The sequence below is a fragment of the Schistocerca gregaria genome, chromosome 2, assembly GCF_023897955.1.
Source record: "Schistocerca gregaria isolate iqSchGreg1 chromosome 2, iqSchGreg1.2, whole genome shotgun sequence".
Taxonomy (NCBI): domain Eukaryota; kingdom Metazoa; phylum Arthropoda; class Insecta; order Orthoptera; family Acrididae; genus Schistocerca; species Schistocerca gregaria.
The window spans coordinates 1,017,143,354-1,017,159,559 of NC_064921.1; the positions used below are offsets into that span (position 1 = coordinate 1,017,143,354).

Sequence of the window (16,206 nt, forward strand, 5' to 3'; positions counted from 1 at the left end):
GTTCTTTTGACAGCCTGGAAACCATTACAGCCGAGGGCTCAAGAAGTCTTCGGGGTGCTCGAGAGTGTGTCTGCCGTAGCACCCCTAACGAGATAGCGGCGTTTCCCGCAGTCGTGATTGCAAGTCATAGCAGCAAAAGCAATCACTTTCTTAGCAGCAGGGAGTGCGAGCCCAGCGGCAGCTCTACATGAAGGTACCAATAGCCCAGGAAGGCCGCCGACCGCGGGAATTCGCGCCGCCCCCATCCCGCCAGCCTACACGAGACTTTCCAGAGCACCCTGGACCACATCGAGGCACCCAGTGCACTGAAATAATAGTCATTCGCCATGTCAGATGGCTCGTTGGTCTAGTTGTATGATTCCTGCTTCGGGTGCAGGAGGTCCCGGGTTCAAATCCCGGACGAGCCCTAGCGTTTTGTGCAAACTGATCGCACATGAGTGGCTGAGTCGATGCAAAATGCTCGGCGGCAGTATCAAATGAATTTCATATTTGATGTGAGCAATTGACACTCTGATCCGACGTGTGAAGGCGATTACGAAGGTTTTTGGGTACAGATGGAAGCAGATGCATGTTACTATGTCTTGTTTTTAATGATGAAAAAGTGTTTCCGCCCGGGATCGAACCGGGGACCTTCTGCGTGTTAGGCAGACGTGATAACCGCTACACCACGGAAACTACTTGTGTGCGCCATACCTTAGAGACAACTCGTGCTGATGTTGACATCGTAACTAAAAAATTAAATAAATGCGCTTCTTGCATAACAAAGGTACATGCAGAAGATCCTCACATGACGTGGCTCACTGGAGTACAATGCGACACAGGCAAGAAAATACTGTTCCCGCCCGGGATCGAAGCGGGGACCTTCTGCGTGTAAAGCAGACGTGATAACCGCTACACTACGGAAACTGCGGACGGGAGGAGTCCATCCCCGTTCACTCGAAATTACCTCAGCCTCTCTCCCGTCCGCGAATGCACACGCGACGGTTCTTTTGACAGCCTGGAAACCATTACAGCCGAGGGCTCAAGAAGTCTTCGGGGTGCTCGAGAGGGTGTCTGCCGTAGCACCCCTAACGAGATAGCGGCGTTTCCCGCAGTCGTGATTGCAAGTCATAGCAGCAAAAGCAATCACTTTCTTAGCAGCAGGGAGTGCGAGCCCAGCGGCAGCTCTACATGAAGGTACCAATAGCCCAGGAAGGCCGCCGACCGCGGGAATTCGCGCCGCCCCCATCCCGCCAGCCTACACGAAACTTTCCAGAGCACCCTGGACCACATCGAGGCACCCAGTGCACTGAAATAATAGTCATTCGCCATGTCAGATGGCTCGTTGGTCTAGGGGTATGATTCCTGCTTCGGGTGCAGGAGGTCCCGGGTTCAAATCCCGGACGAGCCCTAGCGTTTTGTGCAAACTGATCGCACATGAGTGGCTGAGTCGATGCAAAATGCTCGGCGGCAGTATCAAATGAATTTCATATTTGATGTGAGCAATTGACACTCTGATCCGACGTGTGAAGGCGATTACGAAGGTTTTTGGGTACAGATGGAAGCAGATGCATGTTACTATGTCTTGTTTTTAATGATGAAAAAGTGTTTCCGCCCGGGATCGAACCGGGGACCTTCTGCGTGTTAGGCAGACGTGATAACCGCTACACCACGGAAACTACTTGTGTGCGCCATACCTTAGAGACAACTCGTGCTGATGTTGACATCGTAACTAAAAAATTAAATAAATGCGCTTCTTGCATAACAAAGGTACATGCAGAAGATCCTCACATGACGTGGCTCACTGGAGTACAATGCGACACAGGCAAGAAAATACTGTTCCCGCCCGGGATCGAACCGGGGACCTTCTGCGTGTAAAGCAGACGTGATAACCGCTACACTACGGAAACTGCGGACGGGAGGAGTCCATCCCCGTTAACTCGAAATTACCTCAGCCTCTCTCCCGTCCGCGAATGCACACGCGACGGTTCTTTTGACAGCCTGGAAACCATTACAGCCGAGGGCTCAAGAAGTCTTCGGGGTGCTCGAGAGGGTGTCTGCCGTAGCACCCCTAACGAGATAGCGGCGTTTCCCGCAGTCGTGATTGCAAGTCATAGCAGCAAAAGCAATCACTTTCTTAGCAGCAGGGAGTGCGAGCCCAGCGGCAGCTCTACATGAAGGTACCAATAGCCCAGGAAGGCCGCCGACCGCGGGAATTCGCGCCGCCCCCATCCCGCCAGCCTACACGAGACTTTCCAGAGCACCCTGGACCACATCGAGGCACCCAGTGCACTGAAATAATAGTCATTCGCCATGTCAGATGGCTCGTTGGTCTAGGGGTATGATTCCTGCTTCGGGTGCAGGAGGTCCCGGGTTCAAATCCCGGACGAGCCCTAGCGTTTTGTGCAAACTGATCGCACATGAGTGGCTGAGTCGATGCAAAATGCTCGGCGGCAGTATCAAATGAATTTCATATTTGATGTGAGCAATTGACACTCTGATCCGACGTGTGAAGGCGATTACGAAGGTTTTTGGGTACAGATGGAAGCAGATGCATGTTACTATGTCTTGTTTTTAATGATGAAAAAGTGTTTCCGCCCGGGATCGAACCGGGGACCTTCTGCGTGTTAGGCAGACGTGATAACCGCTACACCACGGAAACTACTTGTGTGCGCCATACCTTAGAGACAACTCGTGCTGATGTTGACATCGTAACTAAAAAATTAAATAAATGCGCTTCTTGCATAACAAAGGTACATGCAGAAGATCCTCACATGACGTGGCTCACTGGAGTACAATGCGACACAGGCAAGAAAATACTGTTCCCGCCCGGGATCGAACCGGGGACCTTCTGCGTGTAAAGCAGACGTGATAACCGCTACACTACGGAAACTGCGGACGGGAGGAGTCCATCCCCGTTCACTCGAAATTACCTCAGCCTCTCTCCCGTCCGCGAATGCACACGCGACGGTTCTTTTGACAGCCTGGAAACCATTACAGCCGAGGGCTCAAGAAGTCTTCGGGGTGCTCGAGAGGGTGTCTGCCGTAGCACCCCTAACGAGATAGCGGCGTTTCCCGCAGTCGTGATTGCAAGTCATAGCAGCAAAAGCAATCACTTTCTTAGCAGCAGGGAGTGCGAGCCCAGCGGCAGCTCTACATGAAGGTACCAATAGCCCAGGAAGGCCGCCGACCGCGGGAATTCGCGCCGCCCCCATCCCGCCAGCCTACACGAAACTTTCCAGAGCACCCTGGACCACATCGAGGCACCCAGTGCACTGAAATAATAGTCATTCGCCATGTCAGATGGCTCGTTGGTCTAGGGGTATGATTCCTGCTTCGGGTGCAGGAGGTCCCGGGTTCAAATCCCGGACGAGCCCTAGCGTTTTGTGCAAACTGATCGCACATGAGTGGCTGAGTCGATGCAAAATGCTCGGCGGCAGTATCAAATGAATTTCATATTTGATGTGAGCAATTGACACTCTGATCCGACGTGTGAAGGCGATTACGAAGGTTTTTGGGTACAGATGGAAGCAGATGCATGTTAGTATGTCTTGTTTTTAATGATGAAAAAGTGTTTCCGCCCGGGATCGAACCGGGGACCTTCTGCGTGGTAGGCAGACGTGATAACCGCTACACCACGGAAACTACTTGTGTGCGCCATACCTTAGAGACAACTCGTGCTGATGTTGACATCGTAACTAAAAAATTAAATAAATGCGTTTCTTGCATAACAAAGGTACATGCAGAAGATCCTCACATGACGTGGCTCACTGGAGTACAATGCGACACAGGCAAGAAAATACTGTTCCCGCCCGGGATCGAACCGGGGACCTTCTGCGTGTAAAGCAGACGTGATAACCGCTACACTACGGAAACTGCGGACGGGAGGAGTCCATCCCCGTTCACTCGAAATTACCTCAGCCTCTCTCCCGTCCGCGAATGCACACGCGACGGTTCTTTTGACAGCCTGGAAACCATTACAGCCGAGGGCTCAAGAAGTCTTCGGGGTGCTCGAGAGGGTGTCTGCCGTAGCACCCCTAACGAGATAGCGGCGTTTCCCGCAGTCGTGATTGCAAGTCATAGCAGCAAAAGCAATCACTTTCTTAGCAGCAGGGAGTGCGAGCCCAGCGGCAGCTCTACATGAAGGTACCAATAGCCCAGGAAGGCCGCCGACCGCGGGAATTCGCGCCGCCCCCATCCCGCCAGCCTACACGAAACTTTCCAGAGCACCCTGGACCACATCGAGGCACCCAGTGCACTGAAATAATAGTCATTCGCCACGTCAGATGGTTCGTTGGTCTAGGGGTATGATTCCTGCTTCGGGTGCAGGAGGTCCCGGGTTCAAATCCCGGACGAGCCCTAGCGTTTTGTGCAAACTGATCGCACATGAGTGGCTGAGTCGATGCAAAATGCTCGGCGGCAGTATCAAATGAATTTCATATTTGATGTGAGCAATTGACACTCTGATCCGACGTGTGAAGGCGATTACGAAGGTTTTTGGGTACAGATGGAAGCAGATGCATGTTACTATGTCTTGTTTTTAATGATGAAAAAGTGTTTCCGCCCGGGATCGAACCGGGGACCTTCTGCGTGTTAGGCAGACGTGATAACCGCTACACCACGGAAACTACTTGTGTGCGCCATACCTTAGAGACAACTCGTGCTGATGTTGACATCGTAACTAAAAAATTAAATAAATGCGCTTCTTGCATAACAAAGGTACATGCAGAAGATCCTCACATGACGTGGCTCACTGGAGTACAATGCGACACAGGCAAGAAAATACTGTTCCCGCCCGGGATCGAACCGGGGACCTTCTGCGTGTAAAGCAGACGTGATAACCGCTACACTACGGAAACTGCGGACGGGAGGAGTCCATCCCCGTTCACTCGAAATTACCTCAGCCTCTCTCCCGTCCGCGAATGCACACGCGACGGTTCTTTTGACAGCCTGGAAACCATTACAGCCGAGGGCTCAAGAAGTCTTCGGGGTGCTCGAGAGGGTGTCTGCCGTAGCACCCCTAACGAGATAGCGGCGTTTCCCGCAGTCGTGATTGCAAGTCATAGCAGCAAAAGCAATCACTTTCTTAGCAGCAGGGAGTGCGAGCCCAGCGGCAGCTCTACATGAAGGTACCAATAGCCCAGGAAGGCCGCCGACCGCGGGAATTCGCGCCGCCCCCATCCCGCCAGCCTACACGAGACTTTCCAGAGCACCCTGGACCACATCGAGGCACCCAGTGCACTGAAATAATAGTCATTCGCCACGTCAGATGGTTCGTTGGTCTAGGGGTATGATTCCTGCTTCGGGTGCAGGAGGTCCCGGGTTCAAATCCCGGACGAGCCCTAGCGTTTTGTGCAAACTGATCGCACATGAGTGGCTGAGTCGATGCAAAATGCTCGGCGGCAGTATCAAATGAATTTCATATTTGATGTGAGCAATTGACACTCTGATCCGACGTGTGAAGGCGATTACGAAGGTTTTTGGGTACAGATGGAAGCAGATGCATGTTACTATGTCTTGTTTTTAATGATGAAAAAGTGTTTCCGCCCGGGATCGAACCGGGGACCTTCTGCGTGTTAGGCAGACGTGATAACCGCTACACCACGGAAACTACTTGTGTGCGCCATACCTTAGAGACAACTCGTGCTGATGTTGACATCGTAACTAAAAAATTAAATAAATGCGCTTCTTGCATAACAAAGGTACATGCAGAAGATCCTCACATGACGTGGCTCACTGGAGTACAATGCGACACAGGCAAGAAAATACTGTTCCCGCCCGGGATCGAACCGGGGACCTTCTGCGTGTAAAGCAGACGTGATAACCGCTACACTACGGAAACTGCGGACGGGAGGAGTCCATCCCCGTTCACTCGAAATTACCTCAGCCTCTCTCCCGTCCGCGAATGCACACGCGACGGTTCTTTTGACAGCCTGGAAACCATTACAGCCGAGGGCTCAAGAAGTCTTCGGGGTGCTCGAGAGGGTGTCTGCCGTAGCACCCCTAACGAGATAGCGGCGTTTCCCGCAGTCGTGATTGCAAGTCATAGCAGCAAAAGCAATCACTTTCTTAGCAGCAGGGAGTGCGAGCCCAGCGGCAGCTCTACATGAAGGTACCAATAGCCCAGGAAGGCCGCCGACCGCGGGAATTCGCGCCGCCCCCATCCCGCCAGCCTACACGAGACTTTCCAGAGCACCCTGGACCACATCGAGGCACCCAGTGCACTGAAATAATAGTCATTCGCCATGTCAGATGGCTCGTTGGTCTAGGGGTATGATTCCTGCTTCGGGTGCAGGAGGTCCCGGGTTCAAATCCCGGACGAGCCCTAGCGTTTTGTGCAAACTGATCGCACATGAGTGGCTGAGTCGATGCAAAATGCTCGGCGGCAGTATCAAATGAATTTCATATTTGATGTGAGCAATTGACACTCTGATCCGACGTGTGAAGGCGATTACGAAGGTTTTTGGGTACAGATGGAAGCAGATGCATGTTACTATGTCTTGTTTTTAATGATGAAAAAGTGTTTCCGCCCGGGATCGAACCGGGGACCTTCTGCGTGTTAGGCAGACGTGATAACCGCTACACCACGGAAACTACTTGTGTGCGCCATACCTTAGAGACAACTCGTGCTGATGTTGACATCGTAACTAAAAAATTAAATAAATGCGCTTCTTGCATAACAAAGGTACATGCAGAAGATCCTCACATGACGTGGCTCACTGGAGTACAATGCGACACAGGCAAGAAAATACTGTTCCCGCCCGGGATCGAACCGGGGACCTTCTGCGTGTAAAGCAGACGTGATAACCGCTACACTACGGAAACTGCGGACGGGAGGAGTCCATCCCCGTTCACTCGAAATTACCTCAGCCTCTCTCCCGTCCGCGAATGCACACGCGACGGTTCTTTTGACAGCCTGGAAACCATTACAGCCGAGGGCTCAAGAAGTCTTCGGGGTGCTCGAGAGGGTGTCTGCCGTAGCACCCCTAACGAGATAGCGGCGTTTCCCGCAGTCGTGATTGCAAGTCATAGCAGCAAAAGCAATCACTTTCTTAGCAGCAGGGAGTGCGAGCCCAGCGGCAGCTCTACATGAAGGTACCAATAGCCCAGGAAGGCCGCCGACCGCGGGAATTCGCGCCGCCCCCATCCCGCCAGCCTACACGAAACTTTCCAGAGCACCCTGGACCACATCGAGGCACCCAGTGCACTGAAATAATAGTCATTCGCCATGTCAGATGGCTCGTTGGTCTAGGGGTATGATTCCTGCTTCGGGTGCAGGAGGTCCCGGGTTCAAATCCCGGACGAGCCCTAGCGTTTTGTGCAAACTGATCGCACATGAGTGGCTGAGTCGATGCAAAATGCTCGGCGGCAGTATCAAATGAATTTCATATTTGATGTGAGCAATTGACACTCTGATCCGACGTGTGAAGGCGATTACGAAGGTTTTTGGGTACAGATGGAAGCAGATGCATGTTAGTATGTCTTGTTTTTAATGATGAAAAAGTGTTTCCGCCCGGGATCGAACCGGGGACCTTCTGCGTGGTAGGCAGACGTGATAACCGCTACACCACGGAAACTACTTGTGTGCGCCATACCTTAGAGACAACTCGTGCTGATGTTGACATCGTAACTAAAAAATTAAATAAATGCGTTTCTTGCATAACAAAGGTACATGCAGAAGATCCTCACATGACGTGGCTCACTGGAGTACAATGCGACACAGGCAAGAAAATACTGTTCCCGCCCGGGATCGAACCGGGGACCTTCTGCGTGTAAAGCAGACGTGATAACCGCTACACTACGGAAACTGCGGACGGGAGGAGTCCATCCCCGTTCACTCGAAATTACCTCAGCCTCTCTCCCGTCCGCGAATGCACACGCGACGGTTCTTTTGACAGCCTGGAAACCATTACAGCCGAGGGCTCAAGAAGTCTTCGGGGTGCTCGAGAGGGTGTCTGCCGTAGCACCCCTAACGAGATAGCGGCGTTTCCCGCAGTCGTGATTGCAAGTCATAGCAGCAAAAGCAATCACTTTCTTAGCAGCAGGGAGTGCGAGCCCAGCGGCAGCTCTACATGAAGGTACCAATAGCCCAGGAAGGCCGCCGACCGCGGGAATTCGCGCCGCCCCCATCCCGCCAGCCTACACGAAACTTTCCAGAGCACCCTGGACCACATCGAGGCACCCAGTGCACTGAAATAATAGTCATTCGCCATGTCAGATGGCTCGTTGGTCTAGGGGTATGATTCCTGCTTCGGGTGCAGGAGGTCCCGGGTTCAAATCCCGGACGAGCCCTAGCGTTTTGTGCAAACTGATCGCACATGAGTGGCTGAGTCGATGCAAAATGCTCGGCGGCAGTATCAAATGAATTTCATATTTGATGTGAGCAATTGACACTCTGATCCGACGTGTGAAGGCGATTACGAAGGTTTTTGGGTACAGATGGAAGCAGATGCATGTTAGTATGTCTTGTTTTTAATGATGAAAAAGTGTTTCCGCCCGGGATCGAACCGGGGACCTTCTGCGTGGTAGGCAGACGTGATAACCGCTACACCACGGAAACTACTTGTGTGCGCCATACCTTAGAGACAACTCGTGCTGATGTTGACATCGTAACTAAAAAATTAAATAAATGCGTTTCTTGCATAACAAAGGTACATGCAGAAGATCCTCACATGACGTGGCTCACTGGAGTACAATGCGACACAGGCAAGAAAATACTGTTCCCGCCCGGGATCGAACCGGGGACCTTCTGCGTGTAAAGCAGACGTGATAACCGCTACACTACGGAAACTGCGGACGGGAGGAGTCCATCCCCGTTCACTCGAAATTACCTCAGCCTCTCTCCCGTCCGCGAATGCACACGCGACGGTTCTTTTGACAGCCTGGAAACCATTACAGCCGAGGGCTCAAGAAGTCTTCGGGGTGCTCGAGAGGGTGTCTGCCGTAGCACCCCTAACGAGATAGCGGCGTTTCCCGCAGTCGTGATTGCAAGTCATAGCAGCAAAAGCAATCACTTTCTTAGCAGCAGGGAGTGCGAGCCCAGCGGCAGCTCTACATGAAGGTACCAATAGCCCAGGAAGGCCGCCGACCGCGGGAATTCGCGCCGCCCCCATCCCGCCAGCCTACACGAAACTTTCCAGAGCACCCTGGACCACATCGAGGCACCCAGTGCACTGAAATAATAGTCATTCGCCACGTCAGATGGTTCGTTGGTCTAGGGGTATGATTCCTGCTTCGGGTGCAGGAGGTCCCGGGTTCAAATCCCGGACGAGCCCTAGCGTTTTGTGCAAACTGATCGCACATGAGTGGCTGAGTCGATGCAAAATGCTCGGCGGCAGTATCAAATGAATTTCATATTTGATGTGAGCAATTGACACTCTGATCCGACGTGTGAAGGCGATTACGAAGGTTTTTGGGTACAGATGGAAGCAGATGCATGTTACTATGTCTTGTTTTTAATGATGAAAAAGTGTTTCCGCCCGGGATCGAACCGGGGACCTTCTGCGTGTTAGGCAGACGTGATAACCGCTACACCACGGAAACTACTTGTGTGCGCCATACCTTAGAGACAACTCGTGCTGATGTTGACATCGTAACTAAAAAATTAAATAAATGCGCTTCTTGCATAACAAAGGTACATGCAGAAGATCCTCACATGACGTGGCTCACTGGAGTACAATGCGACACAGGCAAGAAAATACTGTTCCCGCCCGGGATCGAACCGGGGACCTTCTGCGTGTAAAGCAGACGTGATAACCGCTACACTACGGAAACTGCGGACGGGAGGAGTCCATCCCCGTTCACTCGAAATTACCTCAGCCTCTCTCCCGTCCGCGAATGCACACGCGACGGTTCTTTTGACAGCCTGGAAACCATTACAGCCGAGGGCTCAAGAAGTCTTCGGGGTGCTCGAGAGGGTGTCTGCCGTAGCACCCCTAACGAGATAGCGGCGTTTCCCGCAGTCGTGATTGCAAGTCATAGCAGCAAAAGCAATCACTTTCTTAGCAGCAGGGAGTGCGAGCCCAGCGGCAGCTCTACATGAAGGTACCAATAGCCCAGGAAGGCCGCCGACCGCGGGAATTCGCGCCGCCCCCATCCCGCCAGCCTACACGAGACTTTCCAGAGCACCCTGGACCACATCGAGGCACCCAGTGCACTGAAATAATAGTCATTCGCCACGTCAGATGGTTCGTTGGTCTAGGGGTATGATTCCTGCTTCGGGTGCAGGAGGTCCCGGGTTCAAATCCCGGACGAGCCCTAGCGTTTTGTGCAAACTGATCGCACATGAGTGGCTGAGTCGATGCAAAATGCTCGGCGGCAGTATCAAATGAATTTCATATTTGATGTGAGCAATTGACACTCTGATCCGACGTGTGAAGGCGATTACGAAGGTTTTTGGGTACAGATGGAAGCAGATGCATGTTACTATGTCTTGTTTTTAATGATGAAAAAGTGTTTCCGCCCGGGATCGAACCGGGGACCTTCTGCGTGTTAGGCAGACGTGATAACCGCTACACCACGGAAACTACTTGTGTGCGCCATACCTTAGAGACAACTCGTGCTGATGTTGACATCGTAACTAAAAAATTAAATAAATGCGCTTCTTGCATAACAAAGGTACATGCAGAAGATCCTCACATGACGTGGCTCACTGGAGTACAATGCGACACAGGCAAGAAAATACTGTTCCCGCCCGGGATCGAACCGGGGACCTTCTGCGTGTAAAGCAGACGTGATAACCGCTACACTACGGAAACTGCGGACGGGAGGAGTCCATCCCCGTTCACTCGAAATTACCTCAGCCTCTCTCCCGTCCGCGAATGCACACGCGACGGTTCTTTTGACAGCCTGGAAACCATTACAGCCGAGGGCTCAAGAAGTCTTCGGGGTGCTCGAGAGGGTGTCTGCCGTAGCACCCCTAACGAGATAGCGGCGTTTCCCGCAGTCGTGATTGCAAGTCATAGCAGCAAAAGCAATCACTTTCTTAGCAGCAGGGAGTGCGAGCCCAGCGGCAGCTCTACATGAAGGTACCAATAGCCCAGGAAGGCCGCCGACCGCGGGAATTCGCGCCGCCCCCATCCCGCCAGCCTACACGAGACTTTCCAGAGCACCCTGGACCACATCGAGGCACCCAGTGCACTGAAATAATAGTCATTCGCCATGTCAGATGGCTCGTTGGTCTAGGGGTATGATTCCTGCTTCGGGTGCAGGAGGTCCCGGGTTCAAATCCCGGACGAGCCCTAGCGTTTTGTGCAAACTGATCGCACATGAGTGGCTGAGTCGATGCAAAATGCTCGGCGGCAGTATCAAATGAATTTCATATTTGATGTGAGCAATTGACACTCTGATCCGACGTGTGAAGGCGATTACGAAGGTTTTTGGGTACAGATGGAAGCAGATGCATGTTACTATGTCTTGTTTTTAATGATGAAAAAGTGTTTCCGCCCGGGATCGAACCGGGGACCTTCTGCGTGTTAGGCAGACGTGATAACCGCTACACCACGGAAACTACTTGTGTGCGCCATACCTTAGAGACAACTCGTGCTGATGTTGACATCGTAACTAAAAAATTAAATAAATGCGCTTCTTGCATAACAAAGGTACATGCAGAAGATCCTCACATGACGTGGCTCACTGGAGTACAATGCGACACAGGCAAGAAAATACTGTTCCCGCCCGGGATCGAACCGGGGACCTTCTGCGTGTAAAGCAGACGTGATAACCGCTACACTACGGAAACTGCGGACGGGAGGAGTCCATCCCCGTTCACTCGAAATTACCTCAGCCTCTCTCCCGTCCGCGAATGCACACGCGACGGTTCTTTTGACAGCCTGGAAACCATTACAGCCGAGGGCTCAAGAAGTCTTCGGGGTGCTCGAGAGGGTGTCTGCCGTAGCACCCCTAACGAGATAGCGGCGTTTCCCGCAGTCGTGATTGCAAGTCATAGCAGCAAAAGCAATCACTTTCTTAGCAGCAGGGAGTGCGAGCCCAGCGGCAGCTCTACATGAAGGTACCAATAGCCCAGGAAGGCCGCCGACCGCGGGAATTCGCGCCGCCCCCATCCCGCCAGCCTACACGAAACTTTCCAGAGCACCCTGGACCACATCGAGGCACCCAGTGCACTGAAATAATAGTCATTCGCCATGTCAGATGGCTCGTTGGTCTAGGGGTATGATTCCTGCTTCGGGTGCAGGAGGTCCCGGGTTCAAATCCCGGACGAGCCCTAGCGTTTTGTGCAAACTGATCGCACATGAGTGGCTGAGTCGATGCAAAATGCTCGGCGGCAGTATCAAATGAATTTCATATTTGATGTGAGCAATTGACACTCTGATCCGACGTGTGAAGGCGATTACGAAGGTTTTTGGGTACAGATGGAAGCAGATGCATGTTACTATGTCTTGTTTTTAATGATGAAAAAGTGTTTCCGCCCGGGATCGAACCGGGGACCTTCTGCGTGTTAGGCAGACGTGATAACCGCTACACCACGGAAACTACTTGTGTGCGCCATACCTTAGAGACAACTCGTGCTGATGTTGACATCGTAACTAAAAAATTAAATAAATGCGCTTCTTGCATAACAAAGGTAAATGCAGAAGATCCTCACATGACGTGGCTCACTGGAGTACAGTGCGACACAGGCAAGAAAATACTGTTCCCGCCCGGGATCGAACCGGGGACCTTCTGCGTGTAAAGCAGACGTGATAACCGCTACACTACGGAAACTGCGGACGGGAGGAGTCCATCCCCGTTCACTCGAAATTACCTCAGCCTCTCTCCCGTCCGCGAATGCACACGCGACGGTTCTTTTGACAGCCTGGAAACCATTACAGCCGAGGGCTCAAGAAGTCTTCGGGGTGCTCGAGAGGGTGTCTGCCGTAGCACCCCTAACGAGATAGCGGCGTTTCCCGCAGTCGTGATTGCAAGTCATAGCAGCAAAAGCAATCACTTTCTTAGCAGCAGGGAGTGCGAGCCCAGCGGCAGCTCTACATGAAGGTACCAATAGCCCAGGAAGGCCGCCGACCGCGGGAATTCGCGCCGCCCCCATCCCGCCAGCCTACACGAGACTTTCCAGAGCACCCTGGACCACATCGAGGCACCCAGTTCACTGAAATAATAGTCATTCGCCATGTCAGATGGCTCGTTGGTCTAGGGGTATGATTCCTGCTTCGGGTGCAGGAGGTCCCGGGTTCAAATCCCGGACGAGCCCTAGCGTTTTGTGCAAACTGATCGCACATGAGTGGCTGAGTCGATGCAAAATGCTCGGCGGCAGTATCAAATGAATTTCATATTTTATGTGAGCAATTGACACTCTGATCCGACGTGTGAAGGCGATTACGAAGGTTTTTGGGTACAGATGGAAGCAGATGCATGTTACTATGTCTTGTTTTTAATGATGAAAAAGTGTTTCCGCCCGGGATCGAACCGGGGACCTTCTGCGTGTTAGGCAGACGTGATAACCGCTACACCACGGAAACTACTTGTGTGCGCCATACCTTAGAGACAACTCATGCTGATGTTGACATCGTAACTAAAAAATTAAATAAATGCGCTTCTTGCATAACAAAGGTACATGCAGAAGATCCTCACATGACGTGGCTCACTGGAGTACAATGCGACACAGGCAAGAAAATACTGTTCCCGCCCGGGATCGAACCGGGGACCTTTTGCGTGTAAAGCAGACGTGATAACCGCTACACTACGGAAACTGCGGACGGGAGGAGTCCATCCCCGTTCACTCGAAATTACCTCAGCCTCTCTCCCGTCCGCGAATGCACACGCGACGGTTCTTTTGACAGCCTGGAAACCATTACAGCCGAGGGCTCAAGAAGTCTTCGGGGTGCTCGAGAGGGTGTCTGCCGTAGCACCCCTAACGAGATAGCGGCGTTTCCCGCAGTCGTGATTGCAAGTCATAGCAGCAAAAGCAATCACTTTCTTAGCAGCAGGGAGTGCGAGCCCAGCGGCAGCTCTACATGAAGGTACCAATAGCCCAGGAAGGCCGCCGACCGCGGGAATTCGCGCCGCCCCCATCCCGCCAGCCTACACGAGACTTTCCAGAGCACCCTGGACCACATCGAGGCACCCAGTGCACTGAAATAATAGTCATTCGCCATGTCAGATGGCTCGTTGGTCTAGGGGTATGATTCCTGCTTCGGGTGCAGGAGGTCCCGGGTTCAAATCCCGGACGAGCCCTAGCGTTTTGTGCAAACTGATCGCACATGAGTGGCTGAGTCGATGCAAAATGCTCGGCGGCAGTATCAAATGAATTTCATATTTGATGTGAGCAATTGACACTCTGATCCGACGTGTGAAGGCGATTACGAAGGTTTTTGGGTACAGATGGAAGCAGATGCATGTTAGTATGTCTTGTTTTTAATGATGAAAAAGTGTTTCCGCCCGGGATCGAACCGGGGACCTTCTGCGTGTTAGGCAGACGTGATAACCGCTACACCACGGAAACTACTTGTGTGCGCCATACCTTAGAGACAACTCGTGCTGATGTTGACATCGTAACTAAAAAATTAAATAAATGCGCTTCTTGCATAACAAAGGTACATGCAGAAGATCCTCACATGACGTGGCTCACTGGAGTACAATGCGACACAGGCAAGAAAATACTGTTCCCGCCCGGGATCGAACCGGGGACCTTCTGCGTGTAAAGCAGACGTGATAACCGCTACACTACGGAAACTGCGGACGGGAGGAGTCCATCCCCGTTCACTCGAAATTACCTCAGCCTCTCTCCCGTCCGCGAATGCACACGCGACGGTTCTTTTGACAGCCTGGAAACCATTACAGCCGAGGGCTCAAGAAGTCTTCGGGGTGCTCGAGAGGGTGTCTGCCGTAGCACCCCTAACGAGATAGCGGCGTTTCCCGCAGTCGTGATTGCAAGTCATAGCAGCAAAAGCAATCACTTTCTTAGCAGCAGGGAGTGCGAGCCCAGCGGCAGCTCTACATGAAGGTACCAATAGCCCAGGAAGGCCGCCGACCGCGGGAATTCGCGCCGCCCCCATCCCGCCAGCCTACACGAAACTTTCCAGAGCACCCTGGACCACATCGAGGCACCCAGTGCACTGAAGTAATAGTCATTCGCCACGTCAGATGGTTCGTTGGTCTAGGGGTATGATTCCTGCTTCGGGTGCAGGAGGTCCCGGGTTCAAATCCCGGACGAGCCCTAGCGTTTTGTGCAAACTGATCGCACATGAGTGGCTGAGTCGATGCAAAATGCTCGGCGGCAGTATCAAATGAATTTCATATTTGATGTGAGCAATTGACACTCTGATCCGACGTGTGAAGGCGATTACGAAGGTTTTTGGGTACAGATGGAAGCAGATGCATGTTACTATGTCTTGTTTTTAATGATGAAAAAGTGTTTCCGCCCGGGATCGAACCGGGGACCTTCTGCGTGTTAGGCAGACGTGATAACCGCTACACCACGGAAACTACTTGTGTGCGCCATACCTTAGAGACAACTCGTGCTGATGTTGACATCGTAACTAAAAAATTAAATAAATGCGCTTCTTGCATAACAAAGGTACATGCAGAAGATCCTCACATGACGTGGCTCACTGGAGTACAATGCGACACAGGCAAGAAAATACTGTTCCCGCCCGGGATCGAACCGGGGACCTTCTGCGTGTAAAGCAGACGTGATAACCGCTACACTACGGAAACTGCGGACGGGAGGAGTCCATCCCCGTTCACTCGAAATTACCTCAGCCTCTCTCCCGTCCGCGAATGCACACGCGACGGTTCTTTTGACAGCCTGGAAACCATTACAGCCGAGGGCTCAAGAAGTCTTCGGGGTGCTCGAGAGGGTGTCTGCCGTAGCACCCCTAACGAGATAGCGGCGTTTCCCGCAGTCGTGATTGCAAGTCATAGCAGCAAAAGCAATCACTTTCTTAGCAGCAGGGAGTGCGAGCCCAGCGGCAGCTCTACATGAAGGTACCAATAGCCCAGGAAGGCCGCCGACCGCGGGAATTCGCGCCGCCCCCATCCCGCCAGCCTACACGAGACTTTCCAGAGCACCCTGGACCACATCGAGGCACCCAGTTCACTGAAATAATAGTCATTCGCCATGTCAGATGGCTCGTTGGTCTAGGGGTATGATTCCTGCTTCGGGTGCAGGAGGTCCCGGGTTCAAATCCCGGACGAGCCCTAGCGTTTTGTGCAAACTGATCGCACATGAGTGGCTGAGTCGATGCAAAATGCTCGGCGGCAGTATCAAAT

General features: G+C 52.5%; 49 non-coding genes across 49 annotated transcripts; 17 read left to right on the forward strand and 32 right to left on the reverse strand.

The window, feature by feature from the left end:
• The first annotated feature begins 335 nt into the window (after window positions 1-335).
• Trnap-cgg (transfer RNA proline (anticodon CGG)) lies at window positions 336-407 on the forward strand. Its single transcript has one exon. It is a non-coding gene; the product is annotated as a tRNA-Pro (tRNA).
• Window positions 408-602: 195 nt separating this feature from the next.
• Trnav-aac (transfer RNA valine (anticodon AAC)) lies at window positions 603-675 on the reverse strand. The gene has a single exon. It is a non-coding gene; the product is annotated as a tRNA-Val (tRNA).
• Window positions 676-833: 158 nt separating this feature from the next.
• Trnav-uac (transfer RNA valine (anticodon UAC)) lies at window positions 834-906 on the reverse strand. The gene has a single exon. It is a non-coding gene; the product is annotated as a tRNA-Val (tRNA).
• A 412-nt stretch (window positions 907-1,318) lies between these two features.
• On the forward strand, window positions 1,319-1,390 carry Trnap-cgg (transfer RNA proline (anticodon CGG)). Its single transcript has one exon. It is a non-coding gene; the product is annotated as a tRNA-Pro (tRNA).
• A 195-nt stretch (window positions 1,391-1,585) lies between these two features.
• Trnav-aac (transfer RNA valine (anticodon AAC)) lies at window positions 1,586-1,658 on the reverse strand. Its single transcript has one exon. It is a non-coding gene; the product is annotated as a tRNA-Val (tRNA).
• A 158-nt stretch (window positions 1,659-1,816) lies between these two features.
• On the reverse strand, window positions 1,817-1,889 carry Trnav-uac (transfer RNA valine (anticodon UAC)). Its single transcript has one exon. It is a non-coding gene; the product is annotated as a tRNA-Val (tRNA).
• A 412-nt stretch (window positions 1,890-2,301) lies between these two features.
• Window positions 2,302-2,373, forward strand: Trnap-cgg (transfer RNA proline (anticodon CGG)). Its single transcript has one exon. It is a non-coding gene; the product is annotated as a tRNA-Pro (tRNA).
• Window positions 2,374-2,568: 195 nt separating this feature from the next.
• Trnav-aac (transfer RNA valine (anticodon AAC)) lies at window positions 2,569-2,641 on the reverse strand. The gene has a single exon. It is a non-coding gene; the product is annotated as a tRNA-Val (tRNA).
• Window positions 2,642-2,799: 158 nt separating this feature from the next.
• Trnav-uac (transfer RNA valine (anticodon UAC)) lies at window positions 2,800-2,872 on the reverse strand. The gene has a single exon. It is a non-coding gene; the product is annotated as a tRNA-Val (tRNA).
• A 412-nt stretch (window positions 2,873-3,284) lies between these two features.
• Window positions 3,285-3,356, forward strand: Trnap-cgg (transfer RNA proline (anticodon CGG)). Its single transcript has one exon. It is a non-coding gene; the product is annotated as a tRNA-Pro (tRNA).
• A 195-nt stretch (window positions 3,357-3,551) lies between these two features.
• Trnag-acc (transfer RNA glycine (anticodon ACC)) lies at window positions 3,552-3,624 on the reverse strand. Its single transcript has one exon. It is a non-coding gene; the product is annotated as a tRNA-Gly (tRNA).
• A 158-nt stretch (window positions 3,625-3,782) lies between these two features.
• Trnav-uac (transfer RNA valine (anticodon UAC)) lies at window positions 3,783-3,855 on the reverse strand. The gene has a single exon. It is a non-coding gene; the product is annotated as a tRNA-Val (tRNA).
• Window positions 3,856-4,267: 412 nt separating this feature from the next.
• Window positions 4,268-4,339, forward strand: Trnap-cgg (transfer RNA proline (anticodon CGG)). Its single transcript has one exon. It is a non-coding gene; the product is annotated as a tRNA-Pro (tRNA).
• Window positions 4,340-4,534: 195 nt separating this feature from the next.
• Window positions 4,535-4,607, reverse strand: Trnav-aac (transfer RNA valine (anticodon AAC)). The gene has a single exon. It is a non-coding gene; the product is annotated as a tRNA-Val (tRNA).
• Window positions 4,608-4,765: 158 nt separating this feature from the next.
• Trnav-uac (transfer RNA valine (anticodon UAC)) lies at window positions 4,766-4,838 on the reverse strand. The gene has a single exon. It is a non-coding gene; the product is annotated as a tRNA-Val (tRNA).
• A 412-nt stretch (window positions 4,839-5,250) lies between these two features.
• On the forward strand, window positions 5,251-5,322 carry Trnap-cgg (transfer RNA proline (anticodon CGG)). The gene has a single exon. It is a non-coding gene; the product is annotated as a tRNA-Pro (tRNA).
• A 195-nt stretch (window positions 5,323-5,517) lies between these two features.
• Window positions 5,518-5,590, reverse strand: Trnav-aac (transfer RNA valine (anticodon AAC)). Its single transcript has one exon. It is a non-coding gene; the product is annotated as a tRNA-Val (tRNA).
• Window positions 5,591-5,748: 158 nt separating this feature from the next.
• On the reverse strand, window positions 5,749-5,821 carry Trnav-uac (transfer RNA valine (anticodon UAC)). The gene has a single exon. It is a non-coding gene; the product is annotated as a tRNA-Val (tRNA).
• A 412-nt stretch (window positions 5,822-6,233) lies between these two features.
• Trnap-cgg (transfer RNA proline (anticodon CGG)) lies at window positions 6,234-6,305 on the forward strand. Its single transcript has one exon. It is a non-coding gene; the product is annotated as a tRNA-Pro (tRNA).
• Window positions 6,306-6,500: 195 nt separating this feature from the next.
• Trnav-aac (transfer RNA valine (anticodon AAC)) lies at window positions 6,501-6,573 on the reverse strand. The gene has a single exon. It is a non-coding gene; the product is annotated as a tRNA-Val (tRNA).
• Window positions 6,574-6,731: 158 nt separating this feature from the next.
• Trnav-uac (transfer RNA valine (anticodon UAC)) lies at window positions 6,732-6,804 on the reverse strand. The gene has a single exon. It is a non-coding gene; the product is annotated as a tRNA-Val (tRNA).
• Window positions 6,805-7,216: 412 nt separating this feature from the next.
• Window positions 7,217-7,288, forward strand: Trnap-cgg (transfer RNA proline (anticodon CGG)). The gene has a single exon. It is a non-coding gene; the product is annotated as a tRNA-Pro (tRNA).
• Window positions 7,289-7,483: 195 nt separating this feature from the next.
• Window positions 7,484-7,556, reverse strand: Trnag-acc (transfer RNA glycine (anticodon ACC)). The gene has a single exon. It is a non-coding gene; the product is annotated as a tRNA-Gly (tRNA).
• A 158-nt stretch (window positions 7,557-7,714) lies between these two features.
• On the reverse strand, window positions 7,715-7,787 carry Trnav-uac (transfer RNA valine (anticodon UAC)). Its single transcript has one exon. It is a non-coding gene; the product is annotated as a tRNA-Val (tRNA).
• A 412-nt stretch (window positions 7,788-8,199) lies between these two features.
• Window positions 8,200-8,271, forward strand: Trnap-cgg (transfer RNA proline (anticodon CGG)). Its single transcript has one exon. It is a non-coding gene; the product is annotated as a tRNA-Pro (tRNA).
• A 195-nt stretch (window positions 8,272-8,466) lies between these two features.
• On the reverse strand, window positions 8,467-8,539 carry Trnag-acc (transfer RNA glycine (anticodon ACC)). Its single transcript has one exon. It is a non-coding gene; the product is annotated as a tRNA-Gly (tRNA).
• A 158-nt stretch (window positions 8,540-8,697) lies between these two features.
• Trnav-uac (transfer RNA valine (anticodon UAC)) lies at window positions 8,698-8,770 on the reverse strand. The gene has a single exon. It is a non-coding gene; the product is annotated as a tRNA-Val (tRNA).
• A 412-nt stretch (window positions 8,771-9,182) lies between these two features.
• Window positions 9,183-9,254, forward strand: Trnap-cgg (transfer RNA proline (anticodon CGG)). The gene has a single exon. It is a non-coding gene; the product is annotated as a tRNA-Pro (tRNA).
• Window positions 9,255-9,449: 195 nt separating this feature from the next.
• On the reverse strand, window positions 9,450-9,522 carry Trnav-aac (transfer RNA valine (anticodon AAC)). Its single transcript has one exon. It is a non-coding gene; the product is annotated as a tRNA-Val (tRNA).
• A 158-nt stretch (window positions 9,523-9,680) lies between these two features.
• Window positions 9,681-9,753, reverse strand: Trnav-uac (transfer RNA valine (anticodon UAC)). The gene has a single exon. It is a non-coding gene; the product is annotated as a tRNA-Val (tRNA).
• Window positions 9,754-10,165: 412 nt separating this feature from the next.
• Trnap-cgg (transfer RNA proline (anticodon CGG)) lies at window positions 10,166-10,237 on the forward strand. The gene has a single exon. It is a non-coding gene; the product is annotated as a tRNA-Pro (tRNA).
• A 195-nt stretch (window positions 10,238-10,432) lies between these two features.
• On the reverse strand, window positions 10,433-10,505 carry Trnav-aac (transfer RNA valine (anticodon AAC)). Its single transcript has one exon. It is a non-coding gene; the product is annotated as a tRNA-Val (tRNA).
• Window positions 10,506-10,663: 158 nt separating this feature from the next.
• Window positions 10,664-10,736, reverse strand: Trnav-uac (transfer RNA valine (anticodon UAC)). The gene has a single exon. It is a non-coding gene; the product is annotated as a tRNA-Val (tRNA).
• A 412-nt stretch (window positions 10,737-11,148) lies between these two features.
• On the forward strand, window positions 11,149-11,220 carry Trnap-cgg (transfer RNA proline (anticodon CGG)). The gene has a single exon. It is a non-coding gene; the product is annotated as a tRNA-Pro (tRNA).
• A 195-nt stretch (window positions 11,221-11,415) lies between these two features.
• On the reverse strand, window positions 11,416-11,488 carry Trnav-aac (transfer RNA valine (anticodon AAC)). The gene has a single exon. It is a non-coding gene; the product is annotated as a tRNA-Val (tRNA).
• Window positions 11,489-11,646: 158 nt separating this feature from the next.
• Trnav-uac (transfer RNA valine (anticodon UAC)) lies at window positions 11,647-11,719 on the reverse strand. The gene has a single exon. It is a non-coding gene; the product is annotated as a tRNA-Val (tRNA).
• A 412-nt stretch (window positions 11,720-12,131) lies between these two features.
• Trnap-cgg (transfer RNA proline (anticodon CGG)) lies at window positions 12,132-12,203 on the forward strand. The gene has a single exon. It is a non-coding gene; the product is annotated as a tRNA-Pro (tRNA).
• Window positions 12,204-12,398: 195 nt separating this feature from the next.
• On the reverse strand, window positions 12,399-12,471 carry Trnav-aac (transfer RNA valine (anticodon AAC)). The gene has a single exon. It is a non-coding gene; the product is annotated as a tRNA-Val (tRNA).
• A 158-nt stretch (window positions 12,472-12,629) lies between these two features.
• Trnav-uac (transfer RNA valine (anticodon UAC)) lies at window positions 12,630-12,702 on the reverse strand. The gene has a single exon. It is a non-coding gene; the product is annotated as a tRNA-Val (tRNA).
• Window positions 12,703-13,114: 412 nt separating this feature from the next.
• Trnap-cgg (transfer RNA proline (anticodon CGG)) lies at window positions 13,115-13,186 on the forward strand. Its single transcript has one exon. It is a non-coding gene; the product is annotated as a tRNA-Pro (tRNA).
• Window positions 13,187-13,381: 195 nt separating this feature from the next.
• Trnav-aac (transfer RNA valine (anticodon AAC)) lies at window positions 13,382-13,454 on the reverse strand. Its single transcript has one exon. It is a non-coding gene; the product is annotated as a tRNA-Val (tRNA).
• Window positions 13,455-13,612: 158 nt separating this feature from the next.
• Trnav-uac (transfer RNA valine (anticodon UAC)) lies at window positions 13,613-13,685 on the reverse strand. Its single transcript has one exon. It is a non-coding gene; the product is annotated as a tRNA-Val (tRNA).
• Window positions 13,686-14,097: 412 nt separating this feature from the next.
• Trnap-cgg (transfer RNA proline (anticodon CGG)) lies at window positions 14,098-14,169 on the forward strand. Its single transcript has one exon. It is a non-coding gene; the product is annotated as a tRNA-Pro (tRNA).
• Window positions 14,170-14,364: 195 nt separating this feature from the next.
• Window positions 14,365-14,437, reverse strand: Trnav-aac (transfer RNA valine (anticodon AAC)). The gene has a single exon. It is a non-coding gene; the product is annotated as a tRNA-Val (tRNA).
• A 158-nt stretch (window positions 14,438-14,595) lies between these two features.
• Window positions 14,596-14,668, reverse strand: Trnav-uac (transfer RNA valine (anticodon UAC)). The gene has a single exon. It is a non-coding gene; the product is annotated as a tRNA-Val (tRNA).
• Window positions 14,669-15,080: 412 nt separating this feature from the next.
• Window positions 15,081-15,152, forward strand: Trnap-cgg (transfer RNA proline (anticodon CGG)). The gene has a single exon. It is a non-coding gene; the product is annotated as a tRNA-Pro (tRNA).
• Window positions 15,153-15,347: 195 nt separating this feature from the next.
• Window positions 15,348-15,420, reverse strand: Trnav-aac (transfer RNA valine (anticodon AAC)). The gene has a single exon. It is a non-coding gene; the product is annotated as a tRNA-Val (tRNA).
• A 158-nt stretch (window positions 15,421-15,578) lies between these two features.
• On the reverse strand, window positions 15,579-15,651 carry Trnav-uac (transfer RNA valine (anticodon UAC)). The gene has a single exon. It is a non-coding gene; the product is annotated as a tRNA-Val (tRNA).
• Window positions 15,652-16,063: 412 nt separating this feature from the next.
• On the forward strand, window positions 16,064-16,135 carry Trnap-cgg (transfer RNA proline (anticodon CGG)). The gene has a single exon. It is a non-coding gene; the product is annotated as a tRNA-Pro (tRNA).
• The last annotated feature ends 71 nt before the right edge of the window (window positions 16,136-16,206 follow it).